This window comes from Enhydra lutris, unplaced genomic scaffold (genome assembly GCF_002288905.1).
Source record: "Enhydra lutris kenyoni isolate GAN:26980312 unplaced genomic scaffold, ASM228890v2 scaffoldscaffold9, whole genome shotgun sequence".
Taxonomy (NCBI): Eukaryota; Metazoa; Chordata; class Mammalia; order Carnivora; family Mustelidae; genus Enhydra; species Enhydra lutris.
The window spans coordinates 65,348,532-65,358,647 of NW_019154093.1; the positions used below are offsets into that span (position 1 = coordinate 65,348,532).

Below are 10,116 nucleotides of genomic sequence, written 5' to 3' on the forward strand. Positions count from 1 at the left end.
AAACAATCCAGGAAAGTGTGAGGGGTCTAACTGTTGCCACTGTAAACCAGGGCACTGATTAAGACATTTATCAGAGGCACAGCAAATGAATGGTGAAAAGTATGGTCTCTGATCTGACTTCAGAGGTTTTAACCAATAAGCCATCCATAACTTCATATGAGACCCTTAACGTTGACATAGTAAGTAAACAAGGCATTATGGAAAAAAAGGGGCTCCGAGGGTACACAATTTGAACAGGAGCAATAAAAGAACCAAAGGTGGAAAGAAAAAAGTGGGCATGGACTTTTGGGGGCTGTTAAAGGATAGTCTACCTAGATCTGAGGTCAAATGTTAGAAATAGCTATTATAAAAATATTGTAATTAAGTCTGGTTCCTCTTTATGCCTCATACATGAACATATCCATTCCCAAGACTTTTAACCTTTCCCCTATGTTTCTCTGCCAGCTCATCACTTCCCTAGCCTCAGTTTTCATCCCTAGGATATCTCCCAATCTTCCAACTGCCCTACCCCACATCTCCATAATGCTTTCATTCAAATTTCCAGTTCTATACAGATTTCTGTTTGGATGACAATAAGCTTAATTTGTCTGCAATGAAATTCATCATCTTTTCCTCCAGACTAGCTCTTACAACTGACTTCCCTATTCTAATGGTGGCCTGTCAACACATTACTGGTCAGCAATATTCGAAACCCTGTATTCTCAAGACTTGAGCCCAAACACTCTTTTAGACCCCAATTTCCAAACCAGTTCTGCAGATCCTTCCATCACCCTTCTACCTATCCTTTTCACGTCTCTCTTCTACTTTCCACTCTATTACATATGTCTGTTACTTTCCATTCCGTCATCACTCCAAGCACAAAGCCTTCATCACCTGTCACCAAAATTAATGAAACACTCTCAACTGGCCTCTATTTCGTTATCTCCATTCTAATCTGTGCTACACACCAGCACAAGATCATTTTCCTAAAATATAATTCTCATATATCACTCTTCTCCCCAGAAACCTTCGTCTGCCCCCCAGGAATAATTAAATTCAGGACAAAAACTTTAGACATTTAATGTTTTGTACTATTCAGCCCAACCCCATTTTAAGGATTTTTTTTTTCTCCCATGCTCTAGTGACAACATACCATTTGTACTAACTTCCAGAATAAGCACCACTCTTTCTTTCTACCCATGTTCTGCCTTCTAACTGGGACCCCATTATTTCATGCATCAAATTCCTATCCACGTAAAAACAGATTTAGGGTAAATGGGAAAAAACAAGATACAAAAATCTCTGTACACTATGCTTTTTATGTGTTAAAAAAAAAAATTTTTATTCCCTGTCATTTCACGGAAAATGCAAAAGACTGCTAATATCCAGAATAAGCAAGAATGTAGAAAAATGAGCACACTCATACACAGTGAAGAGTGTAAATTGGCACAGTATTTCGGAAGAAATTTGACAGAATCCTACTAAACTAAAATATAACCTCTGACCTAGGAATTTCACTTCTAGGAATTTATCCTACAGAAAAATTTGCACAGTTACACAAAAATTATATTTGTAATAACAAAAATCTAAGACAATTTGGGTGGTTACAAAATAAACTAGAATACTGTATACTCACTCACTTAGAAGAATGAAATAGAATAGTCAAGGACAGGGGCACCTGGGTAGCTCACTCGGTTAAGTGTCTGCCTTAGGCTAAGGTCCTGGGATCCAGCCCCATATGGGGCTCCTTGCTCAGCAGGAAGCCTGCTTTTCCCTCTCCCTCTGCCTGCCACTCCCCTATTTGTGCTCTCTCTTTCTCTATCAAATAAATAAATAAAAATAAAAATAATAAATAAAAGGAAAAACATTAAAAAAAAAGAATAGTCAATGATAACAGCTAATAATTACTGAGTGCTTTACAGGAGCTAGGTATTCGTTTAGGTGCTCTGCAAGTATCAACTTGTTTCACAAAAACTCTAAAACAGGAGTCTACATGTACTTAAGTGGAAACATGCTCATGCCACACTGAGGAATGAAAACAGGCAGATTACGAAATGATACCTAGTATACTGAAAGAAATATTACTTAAAAGCTAAAGGGAAAAGTTAAAAAAAAAAAAAAAACACCTTCTACTCCACACTTTTAATAGTTGTCAAGAGTGGTTACCCCCAGGAGAGTGTTTTCAATAGGGGAAGAGGAGTGGACTTCCTCTTTTTAATCCTCATTGTATTGTACCTATTTTTGAAAAGTATGTACTGTTTATAATATAAAAATTATTTAAAAATTTTAAAGCATGTAGTGCTTTATAATATAATAAAAGAATTTATAACCACAAAATATGCATATATAAAGACTGTAAAGAAAGGATAAAACTGTTTAGCTTTTTTCTTTTATCTATTTCAAACATTCTATGTTACTTTCACGGCTTTTGTTTGTCTTCGTTTTAGTAAGTAAAACCTCCTCCCCTCTTTCACAGTTTATTTCAAATGCCATCTACTACTGTATCCCATGGGACAGTGAACATTATGGACATTAAAATCACGTAGTTCAAATCCAGCAGGATTGGAATCCAGCGGCACCACCTTAGTGACTGTGGGCAAATTATTTAAACTCACCAGGTCTTAGTTTTCTCATTTTGTTAGAGAAAATACAACCAATACAAGGTGCTTTATTAAGATTAAGTAAGGCAAAACATCTAGCACAGTGCCCACCATAAACCAGGTTTTCCATTAAACTCTCCTTCTTCATAGGAAACGAACTGAGGGTTGCTGGAAGGGAGAGGGATGGGGGATGGGGTAACCGGGTGATGGATATTAAGGAGGGGATGTGATGTAATGAGCCCTGGAGTGTTACAGAAGACTGATTAATCACTGACTTCTATCTGAAACCAATAAAACATTGTATATTAAATGAATTTAAGTAAAAATAAATTAAAAGAAAAAATAAATAAGGTCTTCTTTCCATGGAGTCTTGCCTAATTCTGTCCACCTTCTGTAACTGCTCTCTCTTCGGAACCTCCCGAAGCTTTGGTTTTGCTAATAAAAAACATTATCACACTTTCCCCAGCTGGTGACTTGTCTTATGGCCGGCTTGATGATCCCCTTTCACACTGACTAGCAGACAACCCTGAAAACAGCTCTTGTACAGTGGGATTTCCAGAGAATCTGATATTACCCTAATGGAGAGCTGTGAAACAGAAGCTACACTTGGCTAAAAGAGTCAGCATGTTGGCTTACTAAAGAACCTACCAGAACTCATCCCCTTAAACAAAACTATGATCTAAAATGTCTAGCTCATTATTTTCAACAAATCAATAAACCAAAATTTAGCCTCCACTTCTATATAGCACTCAAATCTTTCCACTTTAATTCAGAAGAAAAAGAATATATCTGAACTTAAAAGTTTAGCTTTGTAAAGAAATACCCCTGATAACACATTTACAAACTGAAAAATCTCCTTTGCCCCTAGGCAAGCACTGACAAGATTTAAAAAAAAAAAAAAAAAAAAGGAGGGGGCAGCAAAGGTCTTACCAGAGCCTTTCTGAAATTGCAAAGGCACACCAGGGGTAAGGGGTGAGGGGAGCTAAAGCTTCTAGATTAAAACATACTTTAAAAACCAACAAGGCTCCAAGTAATCTGCATACAGGTAATTATGCCATTAGGTTTCATTATAAAAGAGAGCTCCCACAGTTTCAAATTTTTTTAAAAAGGAGAAACACACGTGCATGAATAAAGTCCATGCTTTTCAGGATCCCAAGCATGATTCTACTTATAATCGCCCTTTTCTTGGGATTAAAGCTCGTTAGTCAAAGTCATGGGACATATTATTAACCTAACTGGTTTGTGAAAACTCATTAGCTCAATACAAGCTTCAGAACACACTTTGTTAAAACGTTCATTCTGCATCGCCCACCGCCCCCATCATCACAGGGGCCTGCTCTCACTACTGCTGCCTTAGCTGGCTTCAATTTTTAAATGCTTTGCAAAGAGCTCTGACTTAAAGAGAACAGAAGGAGACTCTTACCTTGAGAGTCGAAGGCAGCCCAGCCAACTTCCGGTTTTGTTACAATTTGTATCTCCTTTCAGCAGCTGGGTGGAGCCAGTTTACCCAGTAACCAGAAGGCAACGTTTCCCAAGCTAAGCAGCAAAACTTGATTTGCAAGACCAGTACTAGTTTTTGGACTCCATTTCTGAGAATTAAGTATTCTGTTTTATACATCAGAGCACTTTACCAAGTAATTTTTCATTGAGAAAACTGTGTTTTTGCTTTTAACTACAAAACCACTCGGAAATAATATATCTGTTCTATATATCCTAAATAAAGACAAACAAAGGAAACTAGTTGTGCTTAGGTAGGATAGGATTGCCAAATTTAGCAAATTAAAATATTGGGCACCTGTTTAAACTCAACTTCAAATAGACAACCAATATAAATATTGTTTTTGCAGTATTTGAAATATAATTATACTAAAAAAATAATTGATTGTTTTTTCTGACAACTCTAAGGCAGAACAGTAATTAGCAAACTATTTCCATTAACTACAAAAGGTGCAAAAGAATCAGACTGCATAGAACCGAAACCTTGGGAAGTAAATGATACCATGCAAAAAAATTTACTCAGAAACCCAGGAATTCGGTTTTCATTTCTTTTTAAGCTTTTGATCTCTGTTTTGCACAAGATTTTTTTTGCAAAAGAAAATGTTTAGGGCTAGGAAAAGACAATGTATCTGAAAATATTAAACATTCCACTGTGGCCTATGATTCACACGTGCAGACTGGAAAATAAATGATGTCATATACATTCTGGCCTGTGATCCTTGGTTAGCAATCACCACTAAATTCTCTAAAACCATTTTAAAAGGAGAGAAGAGAGAGGAAAGAACACCATCCGTTCAATCTTTCTCCTTAAGAACTAGTCACAATTAACAAAAACGCCTCTATAGGATTTTAGAGAGAGGCTTTAAAAAAAGATGCCAGAGAGCTGGTTTTCTCTCCTAAAGTTGTGTGAAATGTGAGCAGATTGAAACTAAGTCAGTAGAGCTTCAGTCTTTCTGTATAAAGCCTCAGGTGATGACAGAGCTTTCTGCAGTTTATAACTAAACCTTTTCCAGAAATGGTCCCCAGTGGACACTTGGCATGCCAAAAGCATGATTTAAAAAAACAAAAACAAAAAACCTATAAGACAAATAATTCTTAGAATATATTATTGTAATCTTTCATCCTAAAGCACTCTTAACCGCTTAAACAGATGAACATGTGGGGGGGGGGGGTGTGGAAGAGAGGCAAACCAGGAAACAGACTCTTAACTGCAGAGAACTAAAGGATTACCAGAGGGGAGGGAGATGGGCAAGGGGATGGGAGAAATAGGTGATGGGTAGTACGGAGGGCACTTGTGATAAGCACTGGGTCTTGTATGGAAGTGTTGAATCACTAAATCCTACACCTGAAATTAGTTTTACGCTGTATGTTAACTAACTGCAATTTAAATAAAAACTTGAAAAAATAAATAAATAGATAGAGGGAAGGGGCCCAGTGGAAAGAACTGAATGGAGTGGCTTAGCTCTATCTAAAAGCTCTATCTAAAAGCACCCTTCTCCAGGCCTACCATTTCCCCTGAACTTCCCAGCTGAAACTCCCCTTATCACTCCCTGCAAGATGTTCACCTCTGCGAGGCTCTTCTTTATCAGCTACTTGTCAGCTGTCACTAAAGGAACCAAATTTAGTTAAGATGTTCAATGGAGCTTGGACTCTGAGAAGTTGATGCTACCCTATTAGATCCCATTCTCATGCCTCTAAATTAGCAGTTCTCAAATTTATTGGCCCAGACTCCTTTACAACTTTTAAAAATTACTGTGGACCCCAAAGATATATTCGTTTATGTGGGTGATATCTATCATTGTATATATTAAAAATTAAAAGTGAGAAATATTTCAATACTTACAAATTCTTTTTTTTTTTTTTTAGATTTTATTTATTTATTTGACAGATAGAGATCACAAGTAGGCAGAGAGGCAGGCAGAGAGAGAGAGAGGAGGAAGCAGGCTCTCCGCCAAGCAGAGAGCCTGATGCGGGGCTCGATCCCAGCACCCTGGGATCATGGCCTGAGCCGAAAGCAGAGGCTTTAACCCACTGAGCCACCCAGGTGCCCCACAAATTCATTTTTAAATGATAAAAATAAACTCATTACTTGTTAACATAATATTTTTTTTCGCTACTGCTGTTATGATTGTTTGCCAAAAATAAGAATTTAGTGAGAGGAGTGTTGTTAAATTTTTGCAAATCTCTTTAGTGCCTGGCTTAACAGAGGACAGCTGGATTCTCACATCTTTTTCTATAGTTGATCTGTTGCTGTATCATATGACACATCACAGAGCCACTGGAAAACTTCAGTGTATATTCATGAGAGAATAAAAATGAATAAGGCAAATAAAGTATAGCAAGAATAAGAATTAGCATTTACTGAGCACTCATTCTGACCAAGGCACATGCACTATCCTAACTCTCACAAAAACCCTAAGTGAAAGGTACTATACTATTATAGATATTCTACCACTGAGTGCTGAGGGCATACAGAGCCAAGAAAATTGCCCAATATCAGGCAAAGAAAAGAAAGAGGTAAGACAGAGTTCTAAGCTACAGCTACTAACGTTCTACCCTGAACCTCATTCTCAAAACAGAATGATGTCTGATGGACCAAACATAAACTTGCCTTGTCTATGTTACTCAGCATTTCATAAAACATGGGATTCAAGTAGATCGTCTCCAACTGATTGGACCCTGCCTTGACTCAGTAAGTCCCAAACCCACCATCTAAAATGAACCCATTTTCATGTGGCCTTTAATTTTGTCGTCTTATCCAAATTCGTTGCCTCTTTATCTCTACTGCCATCACTTATCCTTGGTTTTTGTTACCTCAAGAGTAAAAATGAGGGGTTACAACCAGAACCTCGTGTTCTCTAAGGTCTCCTACCAAATTGTGAAAGCAGGTTTCTGTTGGCCAAGGAGAGACACATAATGGGCCAGAAAAAGCCTAGATTATTTTAGAGTGACAGGTCACTTTAAAAAAAAAGAAAAGAAAAGAAACATCACAATCATTCAACAGCTATTTTATCAAACACCTACTATATGGCAGATACTGTGCTAGGCACTACCCTATATTTGTACAAAGTGGCTCTATGTCTAATATATCGTGATTTCTCAGGTGGATACAAAAGAAAGAACAAAAGAAAGAGAGGCAGGGGGAGGAGAGGAAGGAAGGAAGGAAGGAAAGAAGGAAGAAAGGGAGGAAGAAGGAAGAGAGGGAGGAAAAGGAAAGGAAGGAATCGAGGGGCATAATTACCTGATAAACCCATGTTCCTATAGATGAGCAGTTCTCATTGTTTTCCAGATGTCTTTGGGTTAAGAATCTTGAGATAGAAAGATTATCCTGAATTATCTATGCATGCCCTAACCGCAATCACGAGTGTCCTTAAAAGAAGAGGCTGAAGGGGTACCTGGGTGGCTCAGTCTTTTGAGCATCTATCAGTTTGGGCTCCGATCATGATCTCATGGGTCTTGGGATCAGGGTCTGTGCTCAGCAGGGAGTTTGCTTGAAGATTCTCTCCCTCTTCTCCTCCCCCCCACTCACATGTTCATTCTGTCTCTAAAATAAATAAAATCTTAAATAAATTTTAAAAATACAGAAAGGAAGGAAGGAAGGACAAAAGAAAGAAAGAGGGAGGCAGAGGGAGATTACACACAAAAGAAGACAATGTGACCATGGAGGTAAGCACGGGAGTAATGGCGGCCACAATAACGCCACCAGCCGCTGGACTCTGAAGAGACAAGGGAGATTCTTACCTAGAGCCTCTGGAGGAAGTGGTTCTGCCAGCACCTTGGCTTTGGCCCAGTGCTAGTGACTTTGAACTTCTGGCCCCCAGAACTACAAGAGAATAAATATCAGTTGTTTTAGCCACCAAGTTTGTGGTCATTTGTTACAGAGCTGCAGGAAACTTCATCAATCGCCTTTACAATGCTCAAGCAAAACCTAGAGATGACTTCCAGCTTTTTGTCTCTTTCATATTATATAGTTCAGAGTTTTCCAGTTTGGAGACACAACCCATCTGTTAATGAAATATAAAATCTTTAGTGGGAGGGGCGCCAGCTGGCTCAGTCGGAAGAGCACGTGACTCTTGATCTCAGGGTCATGAGGCTGAGCCCCACATTGGGGGTAGAGACTACTTAACATAAACAAACTTTTAAAAAACCTATGTAAAGTCTTTAGGGAGTAACAATCAGAAAAAATGTTAATAAAATAACAGAAAAACCTTAGAGCACATTGTAAGGCTAAATAAATGCGTTTCATGGATCTATTCAGATTATATCTGTGAGTAGATATGTCCTGGTTTGTGCATTTCCTATTTCTTCCTGTGGGCAGCAGCCCAAATGTTGAAACCAACTGCTTTTAATATCTCCTCAAGTCAATTATCCAGTTCCTCCTTTCTCATCACTCACATACAGGCCTTCCTACTTATTTATTCTGAGCAGGGAAACATGGGGCTCTGGAATTGGATTACCCAGGACTGAAGATCAGCTCCATCACTGAACTTTGTGATCTAGACCTCTCCGAACCTATTTTCTCACCATCAAATGAAGATCACAATATACTACATTGTTGTGAGGATTAAAGATAACATATGTCAAGTGCTTAGTTCAATGTCTAAACATAAAATTGTTCAATAAGGGCGCCTGGGTGGCTCAGTGGGTTAAAGCTTCTGCCTTCGGCTCAGGTCATGATCCCAGGGTCCTGGGATCGAGCCCCGCATCGGGCTCTCTGCTTGGCCAGGAGCCTGCTTCCCTTCCTCTCTCTCTGCCTGTCTCTCTGCCTGCTTGTGATCTCTGTCTGTCAAATAAATAAATTTAAAAAATTTAAAAAAAAATTGTTCAATAAAATGTGCTCACTATGGTTACCGTTGCTCAAATTCTCTGGAACTAATCTCTCCCACTTGTTCTCTCATGACCCCCATGAAGCCTGCTGACAACAGTCCAACATTACATTAATCTTCCTAAAATACCACTTTAATCAATAACGTTCTGTGACTTACCAGTTCTTGTAGAGTTAAATCCATACTCTTCCTGACATTTAAAGCACTCCACCATCTGGCCTCAATTACTACATTCTCATTGCTTTCCCACCAGGTATTTCTGACTCAATCACTCCGTGAAACACAAAGTCCCATTCTCATCTTTTCACATTTGCTAATGCTGTTCTCTTACCACCTTTCTTTCCACATATTAAACAACATACATTCTTCAAGGTTTAGCAAAAGTCCCAATTCATCTATGAAACCTTTCTGATAATCAGAACTAATATTAGTTCCTCCATTATAAATTGACTATATGGCCAAGTAAAATGATTCTCTGGGTCAAGTAAATATTCTCTGGGTCTACCCACTTTGGTTGAAACCTCAGTTCTGCTATTTAATATATGTTGACTTCAGGCAAGTTACTTAACACCCTACTCTCACTTTTTTCATTTGCATAAAGAAGATAAGGGTACAGAAGTAGGGTTACTGTGATGTTTTCATGAGATAACTCACTACCGTTAATGTCTTGTATTAGAGCGAGGAAATACACATTATAAATGCTATTCCCACATGCAAGCAGTCATCATCAATTGTTTGTAATACTCTTTACTACTAAACTGGACATGACTTCAGATCCTTCTCAATACACTACTTCAAGTACTCAGTACCAACGAATGAAAACTATACTATAAGCAATCCCTGGGGTAGGGACTATGTCATTACTTTTAATACCTCTTTTTAGGAACTCAATGTTAAACATAGGATCTCACTTTAATTTAAGTAACAGAAAGATAAGATACTAGAAAATCCCTGCTTCTGTTTCACCTCTTTTCAACCTTGACTTGAATTTCAGTTCATTTATTTTTTAAGATTTTATTTATTTATTTGAGAGAGCATGAGCAGTGGGGAGATTAAGGAGAAAGGGAGAAGCAGACTCCACTTAGCAGGGAGCCCGGTGCAGGGCTTGATTCCAGGACCCTGAGATCATGATCTGAACTGAAGGAAGACACTTAACCAACTGAGCCACAGGCACCCCTTGAATTTCAGTTCATTTTAAGACCAATTTATTGATT

At 38.3% G+C, this 10,116-nt stretch overlaps 1 protein-coding gene across 1 annotated transcript in view; it reads right to left on the reverse strand.

Moving 5' to 3' along the window:
* The window catches only part of LOC111143492 (ferric chelate reductase 1), a 56,766-nt gene extending 52,729 nt beyond the window's left edge, over positions 1 to 4,037 (reverse strand). Inside the window, exon 1 of the mRNA XM_022497293.1 lies at positions 4,003 to 4,037. The gene's annotated coding sequence lies outside the window, so the exon portion shown is untranslated. The remainder of the gene's footprint in view (positions 1 to 4,002) is intronic.
* Between the last annotated feature and the right edge of the window lie 6,079 nt (positions 4,038 to 10,116).